Genomic DNA, 15,779 nt, shown 5'->3' on the forward strand with positions numbered 1-15,779 from the left:
ATGTACAGCTTAAGTTGTTCAACAGTCCGGGGGTCTCCATTGTGGTATTTTAGGCTTCACAATGCGCCACACAGTTTCAATGGGAGACAGGTCTGGACTACAGGCAGGCCAGTCTAGTACCTGCACTCTTGTACTATGAAGCCACGTTGATGTAACACATGGCTTGGCATTGTCTTGCTGAAATAAGCAGGGGCGTCCATGGTAACGTAGCTTGGATGGCAACATATGTTGCACCAAAACCTGTATGTACCTTTTAGCATTAATGGCGCCTTCACAGATGTGTAAGTTACCCTTGTCTTGGGCACTAATACACCCCTATACCATCACAGATGCTGGCTTTTACACTTTGCGCCTATAACAATCCGGATGGTTCTTTTGCTCTTTGGTCCGGAGGACACGACGTCCACAGTTTCCAAAAACAATTTGAAATGTGGACTCGTCAGACCACAGAACTCTTTTCCACTTTGTATCAGTCCATCTTAGATGAGCTCAGGCCCAGCGAAGCCGACGGCGTTTCTGGGTGTTGTTGATAAACGGTTTTCGCCTTGCATAGGAGAGTTTTAACTTGCGCTTACAGATGTAGCGACCAACTGTAGTTACTGACAGTGGGTTTCTGAAGTGTTCCTGAGCCCATGTGGTGATATCCTTTACACACTGATGTCGCTTGTTGATGCAGTACAGCCTGAGGGATCGAAGGTCACGGGCTTAGCTGCTTACGTGCAGTGATTTCTCCAGATTCTCTGAACCCTTTCATGATATTACTGACCGTAGATGGTGAAATCCCTAAATTCCTTGCAATAGCTCGTTGAGAAAGGTTTTTCTTAAACTGTTCAACAATTTGCTCACGCATTTGTTGACAAAGTGGTGACCCTCGCCCCATCCTTGTTTGTGAATGACTGAGCATTTAATTGAATCTACTTTTATACCCAATCATGTCACCCACCTATTCCCAATTTCCCTGTTCACCTGTGGGATGTTCCAAATAAGTGTTTGATGAGCATTGCTCAACTTTATCAGTATTTATTGCCACCTTTCCCAATTTCTTTGTCACGTGTTGCTGGCATCAAATTCTAAAGTTAATGATTATTTGCAACAAAAAAAAACGTTATCAGTTTGAACATCAAATATGTTGTCTTTGTAGCATATTCAACTGAATATGGGTTGAAAATGATTTGCAAATCATTGTATTCCGTTTATATTTACATCTAACACAATTTCCCAACTCATATGGAAACGGGGTTTGTATATGTATACATACATATACATATATACGTATGTATAAATATACATGTATATACAGTACATATATATATACATATACACAGACAGTGGGGCAAAAAAGTATTTAGTCAGCCACCAATTGTGCAAGTTCTCCCACTTAAAATGATGACAGAGGTCTGTAATTTTCATCATAGGTACACTTCAACTGTGAGAGACAGAATGTGAAAAAAAATCCATGAATTCACATTGTAGGATTTTTAAATAATTTAATTGTAAATTATGGTGGAAAATAAGTATTTGGTCAATAACAAAAATTCAACTCAATACTTTGTAACATAACCTTTTTGGCAATAACAGAGGTCAAACGATTACTATAGGTGTTTACCAGGTTTGCACACACAGTAACTGGTATTTTGGCCCATTCCTCCATGCAGATCTTCTCGAGAGCAGTGATGTTTTGGGGCTGTCGCCGAGCAACACGGACTTTCAACTCCCTCCAAGGATTTTCTATGGGGTTGATGTCTGGAGACTGGCTAGGCCACTCCAGGACTTTCAAATGCTTCTTACGGAGCCACTCCTTCATTGCCCGGGCTGTGTGTTTGGGATCATTGTCATGCTGGAAGACCCAGCCACGTTTCATCTTCAAAGCTCTCACTGATGGAAGGAGGTTTTGGCTCAAAATCTCACAATACATGGCCCCATTCATTCTTTCCTTAACACGGATCAGTCGGCCTGTCCCCTTAGCAGAAAAACAGCCCCAAAGCATGATGTTTCCACCCCCATGCTTCACAGTAGGTATGGTGTTCTTGGGATGCAACTCAGTATTCTTCTTCCTCCAAACACGACGAGTTGAGTTTATACGAAAAAGTTCTATTTTGGTTTCATCTGACCACATGACATTCTCCCAATCCTCTGCCGTATCATCCACGTGCTCTCTGGCAAACTTCAGACGGGCCTGGACATGCACTGGCTTAAGCAGGGGGACACGTCTGGCACTGCAGGATTTGATTCCCTGCCGGCGTAGTGTGTTACTGATGGTAACCTTTGTTAATTTGGTCCCAGCTCTCTGCAGGTCATTCACCAGGTCCCCCCGTGTGGTTCTGGGATTTTTGCTCACCGTTCTCATGATCATTTTGACCCCACGGGATGAGATCTTGCGTGGAGCCCCAGATCGAGGGAGATTATCAGTGGTCTTGTATGTCTTCCATTTTCTGATAATTGCTCCCACAGTTGATTTTTTCACACCAAGCTGCTTGCCTATTGTAGATTCACTCTTCACAGTCTGGTGCAGGTCTACAATTCTTTTCCTGGTGTCCTTTGACAGCTCTTTGGTCTTGGCCATAGTGGAGTTTGGAGTCTGACAGTTTGAGGCTGTGGACAGGTGTCTTTTATACAGATAATGAGTTCAAACAGGTGCCATTAATACAGGTAACGAGTGGAGGACAGAAGAGCTTCTTAAAGAAGAAGTTACAGGTCTGTGAGAGCCAGAGATCTTCCTTGTTTGAAGTGACCAAACTTATTTTCCACCATAATTTACAAATACATTATTTAAAATTCCTACAATGTGAATTCCTGGATTTTTTTTCACATTCTGTCTCTCACAGTTGAAGTGTACCTATGATGAAAATTACAGACCTCTGTCATCATTTTAAGTGGGATAACTTGCACAATCGGTGGCTGGCTAAATACTTTTTTGCCCCCCATATGTATAGATATATACACATATATACATATATATGTACATATATAAATATATATATATGTATATACATACATATTCACATATATATACATATATATGTATATACTGTATGTGTATATATGTATATATATATATCTATACATATATATATATATGTGTATATGTATATATATATATATATGTATATACATATATATATTTATATATATGTATATACATATATATATATATATTTATAAATACATGTATACATATATACATATAAACATACATATATATATATATATATACATACAAAAAAGGTCCCCACAATCTCCCCCTCTCTTTATTTTTTCTTCTTTCTATCCCCTACTAGCCAAACACTAAATATATTCAAACATTTAATAAAGTCAAATACAAAAAAAGGCGACAAGAGAAGTATCCCACATTTTTCTTTTCTAAAGTATATCTATACAGCAGATATGGGCATAGACATCAACAATATGATTTGCATGAGTGACAGGACAGGACAGGACAGATGAATAAAAAACAAAAAAAACATAAAAACTTAGGATGTCCCGCAGGCTGTATAGTTTGGGGACTACCGATCTATACTTAGTTTTGGACAACACAATTCGTTTACACTTTTGTGGGACGTCACCTCATTCAAAATGTAAAAAAAACATTATAATTTGGAGCGTCAGTCTCCACCCAGGCAGCCTCTTCCCTCATCACCGCCCCTACACGCTCAGTTGACCAGCGTCGCAACTGAGCGTCGCTCCTCCGCGGGGAAGATTATTCTTTTTTTTAAATTCTTCTCCTCCTCCTCACCTCGCTTTTTTTTTCATCGGCATTGACTTTTGCTTCTTTGACATAAATCATCTCCTGGACAAGGTTTTCTTTCGTGAAAACTCCTCGCTTAAGTAGTATTTCTCATCATCAACGAGTCCTCCGCGGAAGGATCTGCTTTTTTCCCTTACCTTTTCAAAATAAATATATCCGCGATGATGATGATGATGATGATGATGATGATGATGATGATGATGATGGAAATGGGACAAGATCACGTTTGATTTTGGTGTTTTTCGCTGTTGTGTCGTTGGAAGCATCTTCAGAGGAGGCTGTCTGCTAGGAGAAGCTGACGTTTTGGAGGTAAAAAACAAACAAGACCTCATCACTCACATGTGTCTTATAATACACGTCTCATTTCATATTACTATTACCAGGTTAACATATAGAGTATCATCACATTCATAAAATATTGTAACATATTCACCATATGAACAAAAAGGTGTCATCTTCCCCTCTTGGTGTATACGATTCAGGTGGTGGAACTAAACAGCTGTGTCCCAATAACGTTTGTATAATAATAACAATATTTACAATACTACTACTACTACTAATGTTATGTTTTACTTTTTTAAATAGTTTAAGTAATGATGTTTCATAACCTGAGTGTATAGCAATTAATCACCACCTTGAACTCTGGCTTATGCCATATATTAAATACATGTTTACTGTTTAAATTAAACAATGATAATAATACAAAAATGTTGATGTTTTATGCATGCTTAATATACATAATAGAAATATACATTTTTTGGGAACTTTTTAAATTAAATGTAATATTAAAATAAAATTTAAAAATAATCTTGCACGTTGTCATTTCATGAATAAAAGCCTTATATTATAAATAATATACATATATATATATACACACACATATATATACATATATATATATATATATATATATATATATATATATATATATATAGTTAATAGTTATTCATATTTGTATTCATTAACACAATAAAACCCACAATTTTACATTTTACAATATTATATACTGTATATATACACAGTATATGCATACATGGAAATATACAAAATATATTGCATATGATTTGTATATTTTGAAATTAAATTAGAATATACATATATATATATATATATATATTACACACACACATATAAGTATGTATGTAAAATATATATGTATAGTGTATATATACATATATATACATACATATATAAATATATATATATATATACACACCCACATATATATATAATATCTATATATATATATATATATATATATAGTATATATATATATATATATATATATATATATATATATATATATATATATATATATATATATAAATAAATGAAAATATACAAAATAAATTATATAAGTATACTTGATATGCATATAATATGTATATTTTGATATTTTTGTTTTTATTTTATATATGTATAGTGTATATATACCTATATATGTATGTATAATATATATACATAAATATATATATATATATTACATATGATTATGTATATATTTAAAGTAATGAATCAGTATTTTGAAACACTATTTTATGCCTTTAAAATATTGAATTCTGGATAAAAAAAAAACAACCATATATACATTTATTAATTTGTATTCTATCTTTCATATATATTTATTAATAGACATCTTATAATAACATATTGGCTGTTGTCGGGCTTGTGATCAAGTAGTTTGGCTAAATATATATTGTGGGTGCTGGAGCCTATGCAAAAATGTGCATAGGGACCCATTGCCTCCCTGCTTGGCACTCAGCATCAAGGATTGGAATTGGGAGTTAAATCACCGGGAATCATTTTTGGTGATTTAACTCCCAATTCCAATCCTTGATGCTGAGTGCCAAGCAGGGAGGCAATGGGTCCCTATGCACATTTTTGCATAGGCTCCAGCACCCACAATATATATTTAGCCAAACTACTTGATCACAAGCCCGACAACAGCCAATATGTTATTATAAGACACGGCCACCGCTGCTGCTCACTACTCCCCTCACCTCCCAGGGGGTGATCAAGGGTGATGGGTCAAATACAGAGAATAATTTCGCCAGACCTAGTGTGTGTGTGACAATCATGGGTACTGTAACTTTTTAACTTTATATATAAATATATAGGATTTGCTTTTTTTTCTTACCTTTTCAAAATAAATATATCTGCGATGATGATGATGATGATGATGATGGAAATGGGACAAGATCATGTTTGATTTTGGTGTTTGCTGTTGTGTCGTTGAATGAATATATTCAGTTAGTTACTACCTGCAAAACTGGCTGGAATAAAGGTACTGTGTGCAACCTCTCACTATTTTAAAACGTTGTTAAAACAAGACCTTTACTTTCACCCCGCCCTCAACTTTAAGGCCTCAATTCCCAGAAGTTCACTCAACACCAACCACGACTCCTTGTTGTCCCTCCAAGTTGGCATGTCACTCGGACTTTAGCGCTTTTGAGGACTCTAAGAGGCAGAGCGGCTTTATTCTGTGTGGATGCAATTCAACCTACCTGATGTTGTTGTGCTGCTGGTAGAGATGGGAGCTGCCTCTGCATTCTGGGAAGTTTTCACGCAGTGACGGCAGCAGGTTGCAGCCTGCTTGCATCATACTGGGTGACTCTAAAGGTCAGACACAAGTCTTTTTCCTGCTCTTGGGTGCGTCCTTCATAAAAGCCCCTTCCGCCCCCACACTGTCTGCTGCAAGGGAGGGTGCGGGGGGGCTTTGGGGGCCTATCACTTAAATCCAAAATTCTTTGGTGTGGACAATAGCAGACCTGAATAACCATTAAATTGAGAGAAACGTTAGCAACACTAACACGGCAGCGCTAACAGTACATCCATCCATCCATCCATCCATTTTCTACCGCTTGTCCCTTTTGGGGTCAATCACATTAAACAGTATGCTAGGTTAGCCTAAAGCCTGGTGTGTACTCTTGCGTCACGCTGTCTCGACATTAATACAGGGCTATTCAACTGGCAAACCCGGGGCCAAATCTGGCTCGGGAATGACACCATACTGGCCCCCAGGTTCACTTGGGATACAAACATGTTTGCAGCAAATTCCTAAAAACACTAGAGTGCTTCTGTCGTATAGAGGAACTTGGATCACTGTGAACTAGTGTTGTCCCGATACCAAAATTATTTCGATACTTTTCGGCACTTTTCAGTACTTTTCTAAATAAAGGGGACCACAAAAAATTGCATTACTGGCTTTATTTTAACAAAAAATCTTACGGTACATTAAACATATGTTTCTTATTGCAAGTTTGTCCTTAAATAAAATAGTAAACATACAAGACAACTTGTCTTTTATTAATAAGTAAGCAAACAAAGTCTCCTAATTTAGCTGCTGACATATGCAGTAACATATTGTGTCATTTTCCATTCTATTATTTTGTCAAAATTATTAAGGACAAGTGGTAGAAAATGCATTATTAATCTACTTGTTCATTTACTGTTAATATCTGCTTACTTTCTCTTTCAACATGTTCTAGCTACACTTCTGTTAAAATGTAACAATCACTTATTCTTCTTTTGTTTGGATGCTTTACATTAGTTTTGGATGATACCACAAATTTGGGTATCAATCTGATACCAAGTCGTTACAGGATCATACATTGGTCATATTCAAAGTCCTCATGTGTCCAGAGACATACAGTATTTCCTGAGGAGGGTGTGGACCGGTACTTTTCAGAGGTGGTGTAGTACCGAATATTGAGCCTACTGTGAAAACATCGCTAGATTATTCCATTGACATTTTAACCTTGCTAGCAAACATAGAATCCCGGGGTCCAAACTTGTGATTTACATAACTGAGGCGTTCCTCAAGGCACCCCTTTAAGTCCTCTTCTTTTTGGCAGTTACACATGTTTTTCATATTGTGATTTATGTGACTCGGGTGTTGCTGTATCCCGTTTGCCTCAGATGCAGTCAATTATCATTTGTTTAACTTCTTTAGTTTTACTAGTGGTGTTCCTCAAGGTCTGTTTTAGGTCCTCTCTTTTTCATTATTTGCGCCATTCAACTGGAGGCCCGAGAGTTCAGTTAAAAAAAACTTGTGAGAGACTCGAATTTTTGCAGTACGTCCTTGGAAACAGCAGAGCGCTCCTCCAACTCAAAACATCCATCCATCCATTTTCTACACCTTGTCCCTTATGGGATTGCGGGGGGTGCTGGAGCCTATCCCAGCTGCACAAATCGCCACCTCATCGCAGGGCCAACATAGATAGACAAATATTCCCGGCCTATTTGCGGAAGATCAAAAAATGATAAAATTCACACTGGTCATAAGTTTTTTTTTCAAGGTGTGTAGCGACGCCTGTTTAACAAACATTTCATGTCATTTAGATACAAGTTTACTGTCATCCGCCCAATTGTATCATTGCTTTGCACGTTCTTGCATCATTAGGGTGACGGAGCCTACCAGCTGACTTCAGGCAAAAAAGGCGAGCCAGTTAATCATAGGACACATATATCAGAGTCTGACTGTGGGAATTTGTGTCCATTCATCTGGAAGACTATTTGTGAGATCACAGGTCACTAATGTTGGGGCTGGAGGGGTTAAGCCTCTTTTACACATCCTGTAAAAACCGGCATTTCTTTTGCGTTTTTTTCATCCAGTCGCACCCAAACCAACACAGAATTTGGGATTTTAAGTCGTCTTGGCAAATGTCTGTCTGGAGCTGTAACAGAGGGGGTGAAGTTTTACACCCGACAGTTACTTTCCCACTTTCATCCAATGACCTGATTGGAGGAAACACGTACAGTAAACACCATATTTACTGTACGAATCTTGATTGCAGAATTGAAGCTCCAAGACAGTGGTTCTTAACCTTGTTGGAGGTACCGAACCCCACCAGTTTCATATGTGCATTCACCGAACCCTTCTTTAGTGAAAAATAAAATGTTGTTTTTTTTCAAATTCAAAACAAAGTTATATGTTTTTGGTAACACTTTAGTATGGGGAACATATTCTAAGTAACAAAGACTTAATTTAGAGTTATTTGTTTAGGGTTAGGGTTAGAGGGTTAGGGCCAGGGTTAGAGGGTTAGGGCCAGGGTTAGAGGGTTAGGGTTATAATAAGGCCATGGCGAATAAGGCATTAATAAGTACTTAATAATGATTAGTTAAGAGCCAATATGTTACTAATTTTCATGTTAATAAGCAACTAATTAATGGTGAATATGTTGCCCATACTAAAGTGTTACCATGTTTTTTTACTGGTGCACAAAATGAACCGTGCACATACTTGCCAACCCTCCCGGATTTTCCGGGAGACTCCCGAAATTCAGCGCCTCTCCCGAAAACCTCCCGGGACAAATTTTCTCCCGAAAATCTCCCGAAATTCAGGCGGACTCAGGTCCTCAGCGTACCTGCCCAATCACGTTATAACTGTAGAATGATGGAGGGCGAGTTCTTGGTTTCTTATGTGGGTTTATTGTTAGGCAGTTTCATTAACATCACACAACAACAGCAGTCACGTTTTTGTCTACCGTAAAGCAGTTCGTCTGCCGTAAACAGCAATGTTGTGACACTCTTAAACAGGACAATACTGCCATCTAGTGCATTTGATGAAAACACTTTTGTGCGTGCCACACAGCAATGCATCACCAGAGACTGTTCAGCATGGTTCGAAAAATAGTGACAGAGAATAGAATAAGGATGGACAATTCAACCCTTAACTCAACAATGAGTAGATGAGTGTTATGTGTGTGTATATGTGTAAATAAATGAACACTGAAATTCAAGTATTTATTTTATACATATATATATATATATATATATATATATACATAGCTAGAATTCAAGTCAAGTCAAGTATTTCTTATATATATATATATATATATATATATATATATATATATTAGAGATGCGCGGTTTGCGGGCACAAACGCGGAGTCCACGGATTATCCGTGGATCGGGCGGATGAAATTTAAAAAAATTAGATTTTATCCGCGGGTCGGGTCGGGTCGGGTGGTTAAAAAAAAATTAGATTTTAAATAGATTCAGGCGGGTGGCAGTTAAACCAATTCGGAAATATATATACATAGTTAAATGTTGTTACCCACATACGAAAAACGAGCAGGCACCTGCAGCATATGCCACAAAAGAAGAACAAAAAAAGAAGAGATGGACACTTTTACGGAGCGGAGAAGGGACGCCTCGCCGGGGTCCAGGACCGAGGCCCCTTCCCCCGAGAGGGCCCCACCGGGAGCCGTAGCTGAGGCGATCTGCGAGAAGGGCCCGACGCACGTCCAGGGTCACCACAGCGTCCACCGCACCGACACCTCCCCTCGTCCGCCGTCGCCGCGGCCGGCGTCACGCGCAGCAGGTAAGCAGCTTACCTGCCCGCCACCCCCGTGGCCGGGGGCTCGTAACAGGGGTCACTCCGCGCGCTCCGCCCGCGCAGCTTACCTGCCCGCCACCCCTGTTGCCGGGGGCGCGTAACAGGGGTCACTCCGCGCGCAGTGCGCTCACGAAAGGGGTGGGGCTCACCCTGGTTGATATAGACAGCAGCTAGGACGGTGGCCATGGAAGTTGGAACCCGCTAAGGAGTGTGTAACAACCCACCTGCCGAATCAACTAGCCCTGAAAATGGATGGCGCTGGAGCGTCGGGCCCATATACCCGGCCGTCGCCTGCAGCGAGACGCGCTTGGAGGTGCGCTCAGCGCGGCTCCCATATGATTGCGCACTGGTGTGCGTCTGGGTCGTGACAGCGTGGCACGCGAATGTCTGTGCTGCATTGGATCAGTCTCCTTTCTTTAACAGGCAAAAGCTTTATAACCTCACTAATGCCTTGCATCGTCTATATTAGATATATAACACCGGGCGGATGCGGGCGGATGCGGTTCTGATCAAATGTTAGATCGGGTGGATTGCGGATGGTTGACGACTTTCTGATGCGGTTGCGGATGAAATAATTGCCTATCCGCGCATCTCTAATATATATATATATATGTGTATATGAAATACTTGACTTGGTGAATTCTAGCTGTAACATAACCAACACAGTGCATAAACTCACAACATATTACACACCTGCAAATCAGTCTGACTTCTGCTGTTGCCGTATCCGTAATACGCCGATAGGGAGAAGTTTTTATTTACACGATGAGTCGGGTGTGTTTTGACCTCCGCCGAACCCCTGAGCCCGACTCACCGAACCCCTAGGGTTCCATCGAACCCAGGTTAAGAACCACTGCTCCAAGAGCTCCAACAACCTGATTAACATTAGAACATTTTCTGGGCGGAAAATGCCTCAAAGTTAAACAAAATTTACCGGATTATTTTTTTAAAACTTTTTGGTGTTTTTTTCAGCGGAACCTCCAAAGTCGACAACCATAAAGATGTTAACATTTTCTGGAAAAAAAACATGCATGATGTCCTCAAATCTTGCAAGATTAAGGATTAACTTTGTAAATGTGCATTTTATTAGTTTTTTGGTGTGTTATTTCCGCTTCTGCATCATAACCCTCAAACATGAATGAGCGAAAGGAAACCTGAAAATTCTTCGGGGAAAACTAAGTCATGCAAAACCCGCATTACGTCCAGAAATTATTCAAGGATACCGTATTTTCCGAGCTATAAAGCGCACCAGTATTTAAGAAGCACCCACCAAATTTGAGAAGAAATACAATTTCACACACACACACACACACACACACACACACACACACACACACACACACACACACACACACACACACACACACACACACACACACACATACTGGTTATCATTTGGATTGGGGACCAAGTTTTTGATCATCACTTTTGGGGACCACTCTTTCTACAGGTTGTGGAGGCATAAAAAAATGAGGTAAAATGGCCACTGCCCAGTTAGCTCATCTCTCACTCACTCTCACTCATCCCATGGCCTAGGAGGCCGTAGGGGTGTCATGGTGGATGCTTGGGCAGTCAGGGATCTCCAGCGCTCACAATCTTCTGCTGTTCATAGCAGGGTTTGGAAGCTGCAGCCAGTCCATTCTTTGATGTTGTCCATCCAGGCCTTTCTCTGCCTGCCTCGTCTCCGCTTCCCCTCTACTGTTCCCTGCAGGATGGTCTTTGACAGGGAGGTGTGCCTTGTGACATGACCAAACCAGGTCAGCTTGCGACGTTTAACTGTTGAGAGTAGAGGTTCCTGTTCGCCAGCATGGGTGGTAACTAGCTGTCTAACATAATCATTTGTCCGGTGTTCACTGTATGATATATGTAGCATTCTTCTGTAACACTTGCTTTCAAAGGACTGTATCCTGCGCTCAGTGTCCGCTGTCAGCGTCTAGCTCTCACAACCATAGAGTAGGGTGGAAAGAACAAGTGACTTGTAGAGTCTGACCTTCACCTGGAAGCTGATGGTATTGCTTTTCCAGATACTGGTCAGTCTTGTCATGGCTGATGTTGCTATGCCGATTCTTGCTCTGATCTCTTTTGTGGCGCTGCCATCTTCACTCACAAAGGACCCGAGGTACTTTAAGTCCTTTACTTCCTCCAGGGTTTGTCCATTCAATGTGATGTTCGGTGGTGGTAAGTGATTGTGACTGTTGACCAGGATCTTGCTCTTCTCTGCACTTATCTCCATTCCATAAGCTCTCGCCGCCTCCTCCAGTCTGGTGGTCAGTTCCTGGAGTTCAGCCTCACTTTTCCCCATAAGGTCGATGTCATCCGCAAAGCGAAGGTTGGAGACGGGTCTTCCTCCGATGGTAACGGAGGCGTGGAATTCTTGGAGTGCTTTTTCCATAATGTTCTCCAGGAAGACATTAAATAGGACAGGGGAGAGGAGACAGCCTTGGCGGACACCAATAGATGTTTTAAAAGGTTCTAAAAGGTTAGCTCATGCACGTCTTAATTTTCTCTGGATTGATGAAGTAATGTGCTGATCATTCTTACTGGGCACCCTGGGGGAAAAGAGTTAATATGGTTCATGGGGACCAAATTTAAATAATTTTGCATAATTCACACAAATTTGTACGTGACTACTGAGAACCATTAAAAAAAAAAAGTTCAAATTAAATATGACATGATCCTCAGAATACAGCACTACAGCTGTCCTCTTATAGGAAGTTTCACCACTTAAATGTTAAAGCAACTCCTGCATCTTCTGTGACATTACTGAAAACTGCTATTTAGCAGTAATGAAGTTGTCTGCAACTCCAACTACCATATATAGAAGGATGGACAATTCTGAATGTGAATCATACTTTAAGGTAATAATGTCTCACACTCAAACTAACCAGTAAACATGTTTTATGGGCCAAAGCTTACAAATCACTTGGGCATCTTCAGAATGGATCTGACTATCATTTAAAAAGGTTTCCCGTTAGGGGACCTGTTTTTTTGTCCCCATACCGTCAGAGGTCCCCTAAGGGTGACTGCATGTGTAAACAGAGTGATGTCTCCATTAAGAAAGCATTGCCAGAACACACACACACACACACACACACACACACACACACACACACACACACACACACACACACACACACACACACACACGCACAAGTCCCGTTTGGGGCACTTCAAAATGTTACCAAACATGTTTCTACGTTTGTACAATAAAAAAACAAAAGAGGAAAATCCTTTCACTTTGTATATTTGTAACATTTGTTGAACAGTCTGGGGGAGGTAAACAAGCATAGTGTCACCCCGGACATGTTCCAACCACCGCTGGAGTTAGCATAAACCTGCAGTTTCTATCGGTACTGCATTCTCCTTCGCTGTAATTAACATCCCCTTTGGCATATTTTTCCAAAAAGTTCGGTCTTATCACTATCCTCAAAGATTGGTAGATATCCCCCTTTGCCGATAAAATCTAAGTTGTCTGAGCAGCTTCGCCATTAGCGGGCATGCGGCACCCGGCTGAGCTTTTGAAACTTTCCCAAACTCGCCTCGATTGGTTCTTCCGTGCTGGTTCCAGCATGCTCACTTTTGGACATCAAGTTGCCACATAAATGGCAAACATGCTCTCAAATGATAGCCTCGGAAATGTTATCACCGACCAGCTGCTTCTCATTTAGCTGCACTAGGAACAGCTTATCTACAAAACCCAAAACCAGTGAAGTTGGCACGTTGTGTAAATCGTAAATAAAAACAGAATACAACGATTTGCAAATCCTTTTCAACTTGTATTCAATTGAATAGACTGCAAAGACAAGATATTTAATGTTGGAACTGAGAAACTTAAATTTTTTTTTCAAATATTCATTAACTTGGAATTTAATGGCAGCAACACATTGCAAAAAAGTTGGCACAGGGGGATTTTTACCACTGTGTTACATGGCCTTTCCTTTCAACAAGACTCAATAAACGTTTGGGAACTGAGCAGACCAACTTTGGAAGCTTTTCAAGTGGAATGCTTTCCCATTCTTGCTTGATGTACAGCTTAAGTTGTTCAACAGTCCGGGGGTCTCCGTTGTCGTATTTTACGCTTCATAATGCGCCACAAATTTTTAATTGGGAGACACGTCTGGACTACAGGCAGGCCAGTCTAGTACCCGCACTCTTTTACTATAAAGCCACAGTGTTGTAACACGTGGCTTGGCATTGTCTTGCTGAAATAAGCAGGGGCGTCCATGATAACATTGCTTGGATGGCAACATATGTTGCTCCAAAACCTGTATGTATTAATGGTGCCTTCACAGATGTGTAAGTTACCCATGTCTTGGGCACTAATACACCCCCATACCATTACAGATGCTGGCTTTTCAACTTTGCGCCTATAACAGTCCGGATGGTTCTTTTCCTCTTTTGGTCCGGAGGACACGACGTCCACAGTTTCCAAAAACAATTTGAAATGTGGACTCGTCAGACCAAAGTACACTTTTCCATTTTGCATCAGTCCATCTTAGATGAGCTCGGGCCGAGCGAAGCCGGCGGCGTTTCTAGGTGTTGTTGATGAATGGCTTTGGCTTTGCATAGTAGAGTTTTAACTTTCACTTGCAGATGTAACGACGAACTGTAGTTACTGACAGTGGTTTTCTGAAGTGTTCCTGATGTCGCTTGTTGATGCAGTAATGCCTGAGGGATCGAAGGTCATGGGCATGCTGCTAAACTCCAGATTCTCTGAAACTTTTGATGATATTACGGACCGTAGATGGTAAAATCCTTAAATTCCGTGCAATAGCTCGTTGAGAAATGTTGTCCTGAAACTGTTCGACAATTTGCTCACGCATTTGCTCACAAAGTGGTGACCCTCGCCCCATCCTTGTTTGTGAATGACTGAGCATTTCATGGAAGCTGCTTTTATACCCAATCATGGCACCCAACTGTTCCCAATTTGCGTGTTCACCTGTGGGATGTTCCAAATAAGTGTTTGATGAGCATTCCTCAACTTTATCAGTCTTTTTTTAAACATGTTGCAGGCATCAAATTCCAAATGAGCTAATATTTGCAAAAAATAACAACGTTTACCAGTTTGAACGTTAATTATCTTGTCTTTGCAGTCTATTCAATTGAAAATAGGTTGAAAGGGATTTATCATTAAATTATTGTATTCTTATTTACTAACTTCACTGGTTTTGTGTTTTGTACATTGTCTTGCGCATTCTCTCCGTCCTTGCGTTATTTAACTCCTTCGACAAAGCCAGCAACCATTTTAACGTCCCTTTTGATAACGGTTGCAAATGTCGACTTGTTTTTGCCATACATGTGAGCCAATCCATATCTCATTGGTGGCACTGCAAGGCTAGTACCTCGAGCAAAACATAAACAGGATGCGATGTCGGTGGCCCGCCTCTTCAAAATGGCGTTATACAGAAAGTTGTAACGGGTGGGTCGCATGGTGATGCGCGGATTGTTCTTCCATGGCGCAGACGGAACGACAGGAAACGGCGTGTGTGATTTATTGTCATAAATCAGGCCGGAACAAACAAACACAAGAAAACAAACAAAATAAGCGTGCATATAGCACTGGAAGCTAACGGGATAGCTACAGAGGAAAAACTAAGGCGGAACTTAGTGCAAGAAACACAAGGAATAACCGTAACTAGGGATGTCCGATAATGGCTTTTTGCCGATATCCGATATTCCGATATTGTCCAACTC

General features: G+C 40.4%; 1 protein-coding gene across 2 annotated transcripts in view; it reads left to right on the top strand.

The window, feature by feature from the left end:
* The first annotated feature begins 3,673 nt into the window (after window positions 1–3,673).
* LOC133621633 (zinc finger protein GLIS2-like) overlaps window positions 3,674–15,779 on the top strand; it is an 85,888-nt gene continuing 73,782 nt past the window's right edge. For both annotated transcript variants that reach the window (XM_061983843.1, XM_061983844.1), the window contains exon 1: window positions 3,674–4,054. The gene's annotated coding sequence lies outside the window, so the exon portion shown is untranslated. The remainder of the gene's footprint in view (window positions 4,055–15,779) is intronic.

The sequence above is a fragment of the Nerophis lumbriciformis genome, linkage group LG25 (genome assembly GCF_033978685.3).
Source record: "Nerophis lumbriciformis linkage group LG25, RoL_Nlum_v2.1, whole genome shotgun sequence".
Classification (NCBI taxonomy): Eukaryota; Metazoa; Chordata; class Actinopteri; order Syngnathiformes; family Syngnathidae; genus Nerophis; species Nerophis lumbriciformis.